Source organism: Aquarana catesbeiana, linkage group LG09 (assembly GCF_042186555.1).
Source record: "Aquarana catesbeiana isolate 2022-GZ linkage group LG09, ASM4218655v1, whole genome shotgun sequence".
NCBI classification, from domain to species: domain Eukaryota; kingdom Metazoa; phylum Chordata; class Amphibia; order Anura; family Ranidae; genus Aquarana; species Aquarana catesbeiana.
Genome location: NC_133332.1, coordinates 303,797,512 through 303,810,908, shown reverse-complemented (window position 1 = coordinate 303,810,908; position 13,397 = coordinate 303,797,512).

The window sequence follows — 13,397 nt, the reverse complement described above, 5'->3', positions numbered from 1 at the left end:
GTGTACTATACCATTTCTACTGCTATTATTATGATTATATGGAAACCTTTTCACTGCTAATATTATTCCACCATGGTGTACTATACTAGTATTATTATAATTATTATTGAAACATGTTACTGCTAATATTATTCCAACCATTGTGTACTATACTAGTACTACTATTATTATTATTATTATTACTATGGAAACAGGTTACTGTTAATATTATTCCAACCATGGTGTACTATACCGTTACTACTACTACTACTATTCCAATCATAGTGTATTATACTATTACTAATACTATTACTACTACTAATGTTATTATTATTATTATTACTATAGGCACGTGCAACTGCTAATATTATTCCAACTATGATGTATTATACTACAACTATTATTGTTATTGTTATGATGATTATTATTATTATTATTACTATGGACACAAGTGACTGCAAATATTATTACAACAATGGTGTATTATGCCATTATAACAACAATAATAATAATCATTAATATTATTACTACTATAATTCTCCTGTGAATGCTACTATTATTATTTAAACTATAGTATTTTACATTATTATTATTATTATTATTATTATTATTATTATTATTACTGCTACTATAGGCATGTGCGACTGTTAATATTATTACAACTGTACTGTATTATACCACTATTATTACTATTATTATTATTATTTTTTTTATATACAGCACCCTTACAGTCCATGGCTCCAGTCTACTATAGGCACATGTCACTGTTAATAATATTCCAGCTATGGTGTATTATGCCATTTATATTATTGTTATTATTATTATTATTTTTATTAATATTATTACTATTACTTTACTACTACACAACATCCTATAACAGACCATAGCTAAAGGCTGCTAATGCTAACCATGGTGTATAATATCACTACTAACATTAGTGGTATTCATTATTATTATTATCATCATCATATAACACACCATGACTGCTATAGACATATGTGACAATGCTAGCCTTGATGTATTCAACTATATTTTTATTTTGTTATTTGCATTATTATTATTACTACTTGTAATGCTACTACTGCTCAGCTACTTTTTTGTCCTTTGATATAGCCTATTATATAGGCAGGTGTGAATGATAACATATTTCCAGCCTTGAATGTATTATCTTATAATATAATTAATATTTATGTTATTACGACTAATACTACTACACATTATTGTGACAATCTGAGGTTTCAGGCTGCTACAGGCACGTGTGACTGCTAATGTTATGCCACTATTATATTATTATTATTATTAGCAGTACTAATAATACTACTACACACCTCTCTGACTGACTGGCTACTATAGCCACGTGTGACAGGTAATATTACTATGTTGCATATCATTATTTTTATACATGGCACTTGCCTTTTTCCAGTCATCCTATCGGATTATCACAGGATACTTGCAGTCTACCCTCTTTTTACTAAAAATGCACTACTAATAATTTTGAATTATTTATTTATATTACTTTAAGCTTTTGTGCACATTGGTAAAATTATCTCGATAATTAAAAAAAAAAAAAGTGGTGCATTTTCATTATTATTGTAATAGAAGTGATACACTTATTAAAAATATGATCTCTTGGATAGTGAAGTGTATGTGATTAGCTGACCTGTGATTTATTGTATGAGAATGATATCCAGAGCCATAGGTGACAATGTGACTGGTGCACACCTGTCCTATAGCAGTCCCTGCTCCTCCTGGCTCCTCTACTTGTCAGTATATTGAGGTGACATGTCTATGAGAGATTTAGCAGGCCTTGCCTTCAGAAGCAGAGGGAAAGCTGGGGATCCCTGTAGAATGATGATGGAGATTTATCAGACTGTACAGGGAAAGGGGAAGGAAGAGGAGGATAAAACACATTTTTTCAAGAGGGAACATCAGAATCGCCTTTATGATCAGAAATACAGCCGGATCAGCCATATCCCTTCATAGGGCTAGTGGCGATCTGATGTGGGTGGGAGAGTAGTGTGTACAGTGTGTGTATAGTGTGTGTATAGTGTGTATAGTGTGTGTATAGTGTGTGTATAGTGTGTATAGTGTGTGTATAGTGTGTGTATAGTGTGTGTATAGTGTGTATAGTGTGTGTATAGTGTGTATAGTGTGTGTGTACAGTGTGTGTATAGTGTGTATAGTGTGTATAGTGTGTATAGTGTGTATAGTGTGTGTAGCGTGTGTATAGTGTGTGTATAGTGTGTGTACCTCTGCAGCCCACATAGAGATCACAATGTCCTGGTGCAATGATTATAGGGAATCATGGGCTGATCAGTATGTAATTCATAAAATAAAAATCAGCAATTTGTAAATATAAATATAATTATATATGTATATAAGTATTTATTTATATCTATATATGCTCATACAAATTGATGTTTGTTTTAAGTCTATGTCGCCATTATATAGCAATTAAAGCCTATATTTTGTGGTTGCACACTAAAAATGTAGCAGGTGATTATTTGATTTTGGGGGGATATAGGAAAATGCTTTCAGTATATCGGTAGATGAGCGCTGACGCTCGGTAGACGCCCCATGGTGAGGCGGTGAGGGTGTAGATGAAGATGGGTGTAGTGTTTTAGTGATGCACATATTATAATGATCGCTCGGTTGAGTGGTGCCCTTTGTCCTGGCAGATTGCAGAATGTACATCCAATCTCTCATCGAATAATGATGATGTGCAGGCTTGATGGATATCGGAAGCTTGTTTGGCATAATCTGCACAATCAGAGCCGGTAATTGCCCCTGAATGCTTAGTGATCTGGGATGGGGGAAGGAGGTGCCAACCTGGTGCCAGTGCCAGGCTACAGCCCACCATGACCAACCACATGGCCAGACAGACAGATGCAGGCACTGTTCTGTGTGTCTGTCTATATACATCCACCCAATATTTCCATATATTGATCTCTATTTCCTAATACACACGTTATAATTATGTTCTAAGACATGACAAGCCTTCTTTCTTTCTTTCTTTCTTTCTTTCTTTCTTTCTTTCTTTCTTTCTTTCTTTCTTTCTTTCTTTCTTTCTTTCTTTCCCTCTATCTATTTCCTATCAGGTGTCTATCTTTTCTTTTCTTTATTTCTCCCATTTTCCTTTCCATTCCTTTTCCTCCCTTCCTCCCCCCCTCCCTCCCTTCCTTCCTTCCTTCCTTCCTTCCTTCCTTCCTTCCTTCCTTCCTTCCTTCCTTCCTTCCTTCCTTCCTTCCTTCCTTCCTTCCTTCCTTCCTTCCTTCCTTCCTTCCTTTCTTCCTTTTATCCATCTTTTATCTATCTATCTATCTATCTATCTATCTATCTATCTATCTATCTATCTATCTATCTATCTATCTATCTATGCACAGCCCATCAAATGATCCATATATCTCTTTAGCTTCTATCTCCCCAGGCCTCTCTGATCAGCCTGGCAATGAATGGGCATCAGCTGGCACTGTACACAGTTCATGGTGTCAGAGCGGCTTCCCTTTGATCTGCAGTATCACAATGACTGGCAACCAGAGGGCACAATACAGAATGCAGCTTTGTCTGACACCTTTCCTTTCTAATCACTTAAACAGGAGCCCAGAACGGTGCAGTGATCTCCAAATTCTGCTTCTCCCCTCTTCACTAATGAGTACAAGCGGTGATGAGCGCCTCTCCTCTCCACATGTGAAGTTATGTCAGTCCTTTTACACTTTGATTTTCTGAGACACTCACAAAAGTTCAGTTGTCTGCAATTTTCTTCCATCTGTCAGCTGTAAAAGTTGCAAAGATGTTTCTGTGTCAAGCTTATCAGAGGAGTAGGCTGCACTACTGATTAGCAGAATTATGCTAAGGACTAGGGGCCTGAACAATCCCAGGGAGTTATGTACTGTTGTCTATTGTACATTTATATGGGGATTTATATAACTCTCCTCTACTGCTGTAGGTGGTGCTATACAGAGCTGGTTCTTCTAAAACAGTTGTATATTATATATACCCCAGTGGGTAATTTTTGTAGGTTTAGGGGGACTTCTATGGGGTTAGCATACTTCCGCTTTTTACAGAAACGTTAAACAGTTTAAAGTTGGAGCAAATTATATATATATATGTATATATATATATAGATATATATATAGATATATATATAGATATATCTATATATATATCTATATATATATCTATATATATATATATATATATAGATATATATATATATATCTTAATATTGGTATTGTTACACATATGCCCACCTGCCCAGGGCCGGTGCTACCACTAGGCAAACTAGGCAACCGCCTAGGGCGCACATAGTGTCAGAGGTGCAGCAGCAGCGGAGGACTGTGGCTGTGTCCCGACTCCCGACTGAATGAATGGAAGCAAGCAAACATTCACTGATGGGCACTGGTAGGCTGCATTTGATGGGCGCTGGTAGGCTGCATTGATGGGCGCTGGTGAAGCTGCATTTGATGGGCACCAGTGAAGCTGCATTTGATGGGCGCTGGTGAGGCTGCATTTGATGGGCACTGGTGAACCTGCATTTGATGGGCACTGGTGAGGCTGCATTTGATGGGCGCTGGTGAGGCTGCATTTGATGGCCGCTGGGGAGGCTCCATCAGGGGCGGACTGACAACTCATGGGGCCCCCAGGTAATAGGAGATTATGGGGCCCCCGGGCAATAGGAGATTATGGGGCCCCCAGGCAATAGATTATGTGGTCACACAGTATACACACACACACATACAGTATACACACACACAGACACACAGTATACACACACACACATACAGTATACACACACAGACACACATTATACACGCACAGTATACACATACACACATCGAAAAGGTACTGGAGAGGCGGGCAGCTATAATCTTGGGATTTAAAAAAAAAAACACAGATTTTTACATACTGTCCCTCGTTTTATTGAGTCTGGCAACTCTGATGGGGCCCCTTAGTGGCATGAGGCCCTCAGGCAGTGCCCGAGTGCCCGAATGGTCAGTCCACCCCTGGGCTGCATTGATGGCCGCTGGTGAGGCTGCATTTGATGGGCACTTCATTAAAAAGGTGGGGTATACATGGGCAGGGCAAAGGGGGTGGAGTCAGGGGTGGATCCAAGAGGGGGAGCGACAAAATAAGGTTTCGCCTAGGGTGTCAAAAATCCTTGCACCAGCCCTGCACCTGTCCATTCATAATTGATGATTTGGAGTCCGGTAGAGGCTCCAAAGTTAAACCTCTTAACCATATCATTAACCTCTCTAGCTGGCTATACACATGGCCATTTTTTCACCACATTTTAGCCAACGGGATTGCATATATATGTGGAAAACGAAACAATATTCCACCTAAGAGTTCAATGGACCACTAGGATATCATTAATAAAACTCAATGTGAAATTGAAACCGGGCAATGATTTGACATCTTCAGCACAATTTGTTGAAGAATCAGCTAACAATTAATGAAAAGTAATCAGATTTTTTCAGTCTGGGAATATTGATCCCATCTCCTTGCAGTCAGTTGAAACCTCCATTTTATGTCTTTCATCTCAACAAAAAGTGGAATCTAAATTTCAGTCGCTCTATTAGATTACCACCCAGGGGCGGACTGATAACTCATGGGGTCCCCGGGCAATAGGAGATTATGGGGCCCCCAGGCAATCAGAGATTATGGTGCCACACAGTATACACACACACAGTATACAATCACACAGTATGCACATACATGTACACACAGTACACAAAGACAGATGTAAAAAAAACACAGATTTATATATACTGTCCCTGGTTTTACTGAGACTGGCAACCCTGATGGGGCCCCCTAGTGGTCCAGGGCCCTCGGGCAGTGCCCGAGTGGCTCAATGGTCAGTCAGCCCCTGTTACCACCCATATGGCCAACATAAATGACTCAATTGGTGGGATCTCTGATCTGAGTTCTAGGGTCTGTACGTCTGCTATGATCATTATGAAGAGACCCCACTACATCTGCTCCATTATTATTTTTTTTTTATTATGGCGAATGTAACAGAAGGATCTGGAACTCAAGATTTAGGAGCCGTGGCCAGCGGCTCTGGCGCGCATGCGCGGGAATGACATCACGCAACTCCGGCCAGTCACACAACTGGAGTCCGCGGACCTGGAAGGAAGACAGGCAAAGATGGATGCGGCCTCCAGCGGTGACAACTAGGGCTTCGTTTGCAGGTAAGTGTCACATAAGGTGCTAGTATGCGATGCATACTAGCACATTGTGCTTTTACTTTGCAGGTCAGCAAAAAGAAAAGAAAAAAGAGGCAGAGTTTACTTCGTCTTTAAAGAGTATGTAAATCCAACATTTCATATTCCTGCCACTTGCCTGCTGTACCATGTACTTGAATGAGAAAGTCTCCTGTTCTCTTTGTATTACTTCCTTTGTGTGAAATCCTGGGTGTTCCTCAGTCCCCCTGCTTTCCTATTAAACACTGACCACACTAAGCATGAGAGCACAGCGTGCTGAAGACCAGTGTACTGCTGTTTCTCCTCATCAAGCTCTCTCAGCTCCTTAGGCCAGCCATAGACGGTTTGAATTTCGGCTGGTGCAGCAGGGATTTGAAACTGTGTATGGGCAGGCTGAATGTATCAAGTTGAACTGTCTTTTCCCATCGGGGATGGCTTCCCCTGCTCCCCTCCCCTGGGAGAATGACAATGTCTCAGTAGGAGGGATTCCCCTGTCAGCATTGTCTGTGTTGACGGGGGGGAATCGTGCAAATTTCTTTCCTGTATCCATCTCCTGACTTGTGCCTGTCCACAACTTTAAACCAGAAATACCAGTGACAGCGCCTTGCCACCCATAGTTGATTGTTTGCTTCAGTTGCACTATCAGGGACTGAAATGCTCCAGGAAAGCTCTTTTCATGCTGAGCTAATCAAAATGACCACAGCTGATCACAGTTAAGAGTCAAATGGCTTTATGTGCCATTGATTAGCTACACCCGATTGTGTTTACGAGTCATTTTTGGGAGGGGGGGTTGGTCCTATTTCCAACTCAGTGATTCTGTTTTTGAATCCTTCTTATTTTCTTCTGACGTGTTGCTGTTTTATCTTTCACTTGAATGTTATAAGTTGCACTGAGTAAATACAGCTGGATAAAACAAAAACTGTGTCTGTCTTCATTTCAGGCTGCAAAGCAACAAAATGAGATTATTTTAAAGAGGGGTGATTTTTTCTATATCCACTTTATATAAATGTTTTGCCTTTCATGTTTATTTTACACTGATTGGGTTGTTTTACTAGGTGAGGGATTACATATACCTTAATACCTCTGATGGGGATACTGCATTTATGTTATTGCAGGCACAAACTCTGGTTTAGTGGACCCAAGTCTTCTCTCTTCTTTACCAATAACTTTTATGACCTCCCCAGACGTCAATGACAGATGTCTATGGTCATTAAAAAAAAAAAAAAAAAAGAATATTGAAACACAAGAACAAAAATGTGATATATTGCAGCTTTCCGGTCCTCAGATGTGGTGGCTGCATTCATTTTCTTTTTTGTTTTGTTAGGTTTTTCTTTTTAATTTTTAATGGGTGATCCTGCCATTAACACTCTTCCTGTCCTAGGGTGACAACCCTCACTTATTGTACTACATCTAAGGGGAAGCAGTCTACTGTATACAAGGAAAGGTGGTGTTCTGTAGTTCACAGAAGGGAACTGGGAAAGCTGATAACACTGTTTGATATTTCAGTTCAGTGCGCAGGAAGGATGCTGGATTTATGGCAGGGTCAAGAGGAATTTTTTTTTTTGTACTTAGTCTGAAAAGAACTGGTAAGCCGCAAGATATACAAATGCTGTTATTGGGTTTAGTTATAGTTAAATGCACAGAGATTTTCCTAACTTGTATGACAGACCAGCAAGCTCCCTCTTTATTAATTAAAGGGACAGGAGATTATTATAGTGACGTATAGTGACGTCACGTATTGAGGCAGGTCCTGACAATCCGGAGCCTTCAGATACATCTTTGCTCACTGTTCCTGGGAAGGCCTGCCCGCTATTAACCACTTCAGCCTCGGGAAGACTTTACCCCCTTCCTGACCAGAGTGTTTTTTTGCAATTCGGCACTGCGTCGCTTTAACTGACAATAGCGCGGTCGTGCGACCTTGTACCCAAACAAAATTGACGCCCTTTTTTTCCCCACAAATAGAGATTTCTTTTGGTGGTATTTGATCACCTCTGCGGTTTTTATTTTTTGCGCTATAAACAGCGACAATTTTGAAAATAACACAATATTTTGTACTTTTTGGTATAATAATTATCCCCATTTTTTTTTTTTAAAAAAGCTAATTTTTTCTCAGTTTAGGCCAATATGTATTCTTCTATATATTTTTGGTAAAAAAAAAATGCAATAAGCGTATATTGATTGGTTTGAGCAAAGGTTATAGCGTCTATAAAACAGGGGATAGATTTATAGCATTTTTATTATTATTTTTGTTTTTACTAGTAATGGCGGCGATCTGCGTTTTTTATCGTGACTGCGATATTATGGCGGACACATCGGACAATTTTGACACATTTTTGGAACCACTGGCATGAACACAGCGATCAGTGTGATTAAAAATGCATTGATTACTGTAAAAATGTCACTGGCAGTGAAGGGGTTAACACTAGGGGGCGGTGAAGGGGTTAACTGTGTTCCCTGGGAGGTGATTCTAACTGAAGGGGGAGGGACTAACTACAGGAAGTGACAGATCGTGGTTCCTAGCCAATAGGAACACATGATCTGTCACTCCTGTCAGAACAGAACAGGGAAATGTGTGTTTACACACACTCGTCCCTGTTCTGTGTCTCCTGGTCACGATCGCTCCCCCCACTATGCGACACGCACGCCTGCTATCTGGCCCCCGCGAGCCAACGTACAGCTACGTGGTTTCGCACAGGGGAGCCAACCTGCCGCAGTATAACTGAGGCGGCTGGTCCAGAAGTGGTTAAGCTGGGCGCACACTAGTAGAATTTTGTTTGACATTTTTTGTTTTAACCACTTGACCTCAGAAGATTTACCCCCCCCCCCCCGCTTCATGACCAGGCCATTTTTTGCGATACGACAATTGCGCGGTCGTGCGACACTGCACTCAAACAAAGTTTATGTCCCTTTTTTCCCCACAAATAGAGCTTTCTTTTGGTGGCACTTTAAATTTTTTGCGCTATAAACAAAAAATGCCGAATATAAAAATAAAATAATATTTTTTACTTTCTGCTATAAAAATATCCAATTAAGAAAATGAGAAAATCCAATTTCTTCATAAATTTAGGCCATTATGTATTCTGCTACATATTTTTCCCAATAAGCGTATATTGATTGGTTTGCACAAAAGTTATAGCGTCTACAAACTGTGGGATATATAAATATTTTTATTTTTAAATTGTTTTTTTTTTACTAGTAATGGTTGCGATCAGTAACTTAGCGGGACTGCGATATTGCGGTGGACATTCTGACACTAGCTGACACTTTTGACACTTTTTGGGGACCAGTGACTCTAATATGGTGATGCCTTCCCTCCTTTCAGAATGGCGATCTGCCTTGTTTACATAGGCAGACCGCCCCTTCTGCCTCTCTGCTAGATCACGGCGGTTGCCAGTGAACATCGAGTCTGCAGAACCCGCCTCTGGGCTGTGTGTGAGCCGACGGTGGCGCGCATGCACGCCCCTTAACCGGAAAAAGCTGGATCGCGGATATATACGTGATCTGGGGCACAGGTGCCGCCCTGGCGGACCTAAAGTGGTTAAGAATGTTCGTTCGGCATAGACCCCAAATGAAAAGTACTAACATAGCAATAAATAATATAAATTATATCTCAGGTGGCAAATGTCAGTACCATCTTATAGAAAGTTTACATATATTATAATGTGTGATGCTGCAAATATCACCATGAGATGAAACTGTTTATTTAGTTTGTACTTTTATTTAATATGGAAATTGTGAAAACTTGAAATAAAAACCATTGAAACAAGAACGTTCTTTCGATTTTCTGCTCATTAGTGGGGTCAAATCAACATTCGTTTTCGACTGCAGTGATAAGAGAATTTGAAGGAGCGGGATGGGGAATTTTTATTGAATGAACAAATTTCAGCATACAGTGTATGTGGTTTTCTTTTAGGAGAGTTCATTCATTCCAAAATCCAAACAAAATTTATAAACACTTTGGAACAGCATTCACCAAGTCGTCAAATGTACTGAGAATTTTCGTTGGAACATTCGTTGAAAGTCTGCTAGTGTATGCCCAGCATTAGGCTAATGTGGGATTCCAGAACAGAAAGTTAGGTGTGAGTTGGAATAATATTCCTCCCTCTGGTCAATATTGAATAAATTCTGAAACTTTCATTTCATCGTACAAATATAAACTTGTTCTGACATAGACTAGTCGTGATGTAGAACACTACAGTCTAGGTTGGTGCTTTTCAGATGAAGAACCTGGCCTTTCAGATGTATCTGGTCATCACTCTGGTCCTCGCACCCTCTGTGCCTCTTCCAGGGTCCCAACAGATTGCAAGCGGGCTGAAGTCTATGTCAGTCTACTCAAAGCTCCCCCTTGGGAATTCAGGGCCGGTTGCAAGCTGTCACCGGCATGGGACATGGGACAACACCTCTGTGACCACTGAAAACAAGCTCTCAAGTTTCACACGGGGCCTCCCCCAGTTTAAGGTTTCCTTTTGTGTGGTTGTTCAACTGGAAAAAATACACAATCACCTTACAGAGAGGGAGGGAGGGATCAATAATTCAGCTATACAGCAATCATGTCTATAGGCAGTCCTATTAAAAGGCCAACATGCATTAACATGACAATTGGATTAGTTGTAGCTGCTTCAATAGAGAACAATGGGCCTGATTAGGGGGAAAAAAATCTTAAGGATTTCAAGCAGAAGAAAGCAACTGAGCTGTGTACCGTCCTTTAAGCCTGTAGAAGACTCATATGTAGCTTGAGATTACATGTAGCATTTATTAAGTGCCTATGTACTATGCAATAGGCCTGATTTTGCAAAAGGGGCATGAAAAAGAGTAGCGATAAATTACATGAGGATACGGATGTGCACATGCATAAAGAAAGCAATCCTCAAATGTGTTTTGCAAGTAGGGATCAATAAAATTTTAAAGTTTTTAACTCCCCGAAATATAGTTGAAAATCTGGAGATTTTGGCAAAATTTCTCAATTTTGGCTAAATGTGTAAGAATCAATGAGGGAGGTGAAATTAAAGTGGCTAGAAGTGTTTTGTAAGGTTAATGGCTTCTGAGGGTTATGGAAGTTCCTTTCAATTATTCTGGACACATTCTTGTGCCAAACATGGCCCCTCATTAGCCTCATTATTTCATATTGTTCACAGCTAAAAAAGTCAAATAAAAATGAAAGCAACAGTATATAAAACAATAGTAAAATAGACAAAAAAGAAAGCAAAACACAAACATAAAGAACACTAAATAAAATAAACTATCCTAAATATCCCCTTAAAGCAGAGTTCCACACAAAAATGGAACTTCCGCTTTTCGGAACCCTCCCCCCCTCCGGTGTCACATTTGGCACCTTTCAGGGGGGAGAGGGCTGCAGATACCTGTCTAAGACAGGTATTTGCACCCACTTCCGGCATAGACTCCCATGGGAGTCTACGCCTCTTCCCGTCCCCACCGCGCTGTCTGCTGGGAAACACACAGCTCCCAGGAGAGAGGGGGGGCCACTTACGATGCGCAGCGCGACTCGCGCATGCGCAGTAGGGAACCGGGAAGTGAAGCCGCAACGCTTCACTTCCTGATTCCTTCACCTAGGATGGCGGCGGCAGCTGCCGAGAACCGAGCGGGTTCTCGGCGTCGCCTGCCGACATCGCTGGACCCTGGGACAGGTAAGTGGCCATGTATTAAAAGTCAGCAGCTGCAGTATTTGTAGCTGCTGGCTTTTAATATTTTTTTTTTTTGGCAGTGTGGGTGGACCCCAGCTTTAAATAAACCCCTCTAATAAAAGAAAAATAACTAAAAAAAAAAAATCACCTAAGCAGCTCAATAAATTAAATTATTATTATTAATATACAGGATTTATATAGCGCTAAAAGAGTTTACGCAGCACTTTACAATGTAAAAGGGAGACAATAAACTTGCAATACAATAAAATACAACAGGGTTAAGAGGGTGCTGCTCAGAAGAGCTTACAAATGGTACAAAAGGTTATAACTGTGGGGAATGAGCTGATGGAAGTGATAGGAGATTAGTTGGAGGTGTGATAGGCTTCCCCGTAGAGATGAGTTTTCAGGGATCACCTGAAGGCAGCCAGAGTAGGAGAAAGCCAGACAGATGGAGGTAGAGAGTTCCAGATGATGGGAGAGGCTCTGGAGAAGTCCTAAAGATGAGCATCGGAGGAGGAGACATGGGAGCTGGAGAGCAGGAGGTCTTGAGAGGAGCAGAGAGAACGGTTTGGGTGATATTTGGAGACAAGATTGGTGATGTAGCTTGGGGCAGAGTTGTGAATGGTTTTGCATGTTGTAGTTAGTATTTTGAATTGAATTCGCTGGAAGCCAGTGTAGGGATTGACGGAGAGGGGTAGCAGGCACTGAGCGGTTGGTAAGGTAGATGAGTCTGGCAGTAGTATTCATGATAGACTGAAGAGGGGATAGCCTATGGAGAGGTAGACCTAGGAGGAGGGAGTTGCAATAGTCAAGGCAAGAGGTAACAAGGGAGTGAATGAATTGAGAGCTTCCAGGGACATTTCACAAATGCTAAATCAATTTAGACAAAATGACTCATTCTTAACAACAAATAGTATATTATCCAATGTTCATTGAGTATAGCATGCTTCCAGATTGCAGAGTGCATTAAATATTCAGATAATTTTACTTTTGTGTCTTCTGTTCTGATAAGGTTCACTAAGGAATAAGCATGTCAACATTTTACTTTACAATTAAAATAAAAAAATATGTGTCTAGCACAGTGTTTTTTAACCTTTGTTCAGTCAAGGCACCCTTTAAAATGATGCACAATCTCGAGGCACCCCATTCTAAAATGTAAAATATCAAACTATTAGTTTTACATAACGCAGCAACATCCACACACGTAGGACACCCAACACTAGAGGTTATTTATTCTTCCAAAGCAAATACACCTTTGCACACTGGTACTGACTAGTATTCCAATGTTTCTCTTCTCCCTCACTCGGCTAATGTGACCCCGTGCTGACAGAGGGGCGGGGGAGGGGCAAACAAGGATGCTGTGCAGGCACCTAATGTCCTCCTCATCAACTGATGACATCATTGGTGGTTAGGACACTGGCAACTGGAAGTATGTAAAGTGCACAATGAAAACCTGTGACTTTGTGTAAGAAAAAGGCAGGCTTCCTCCATTTGGTGGCCTCTATTCAATTTTTGGGCAAATTTTAGACATTTTGCCAAGGCACCCCTGAAAAAACCTGAATTTAGCATTTTA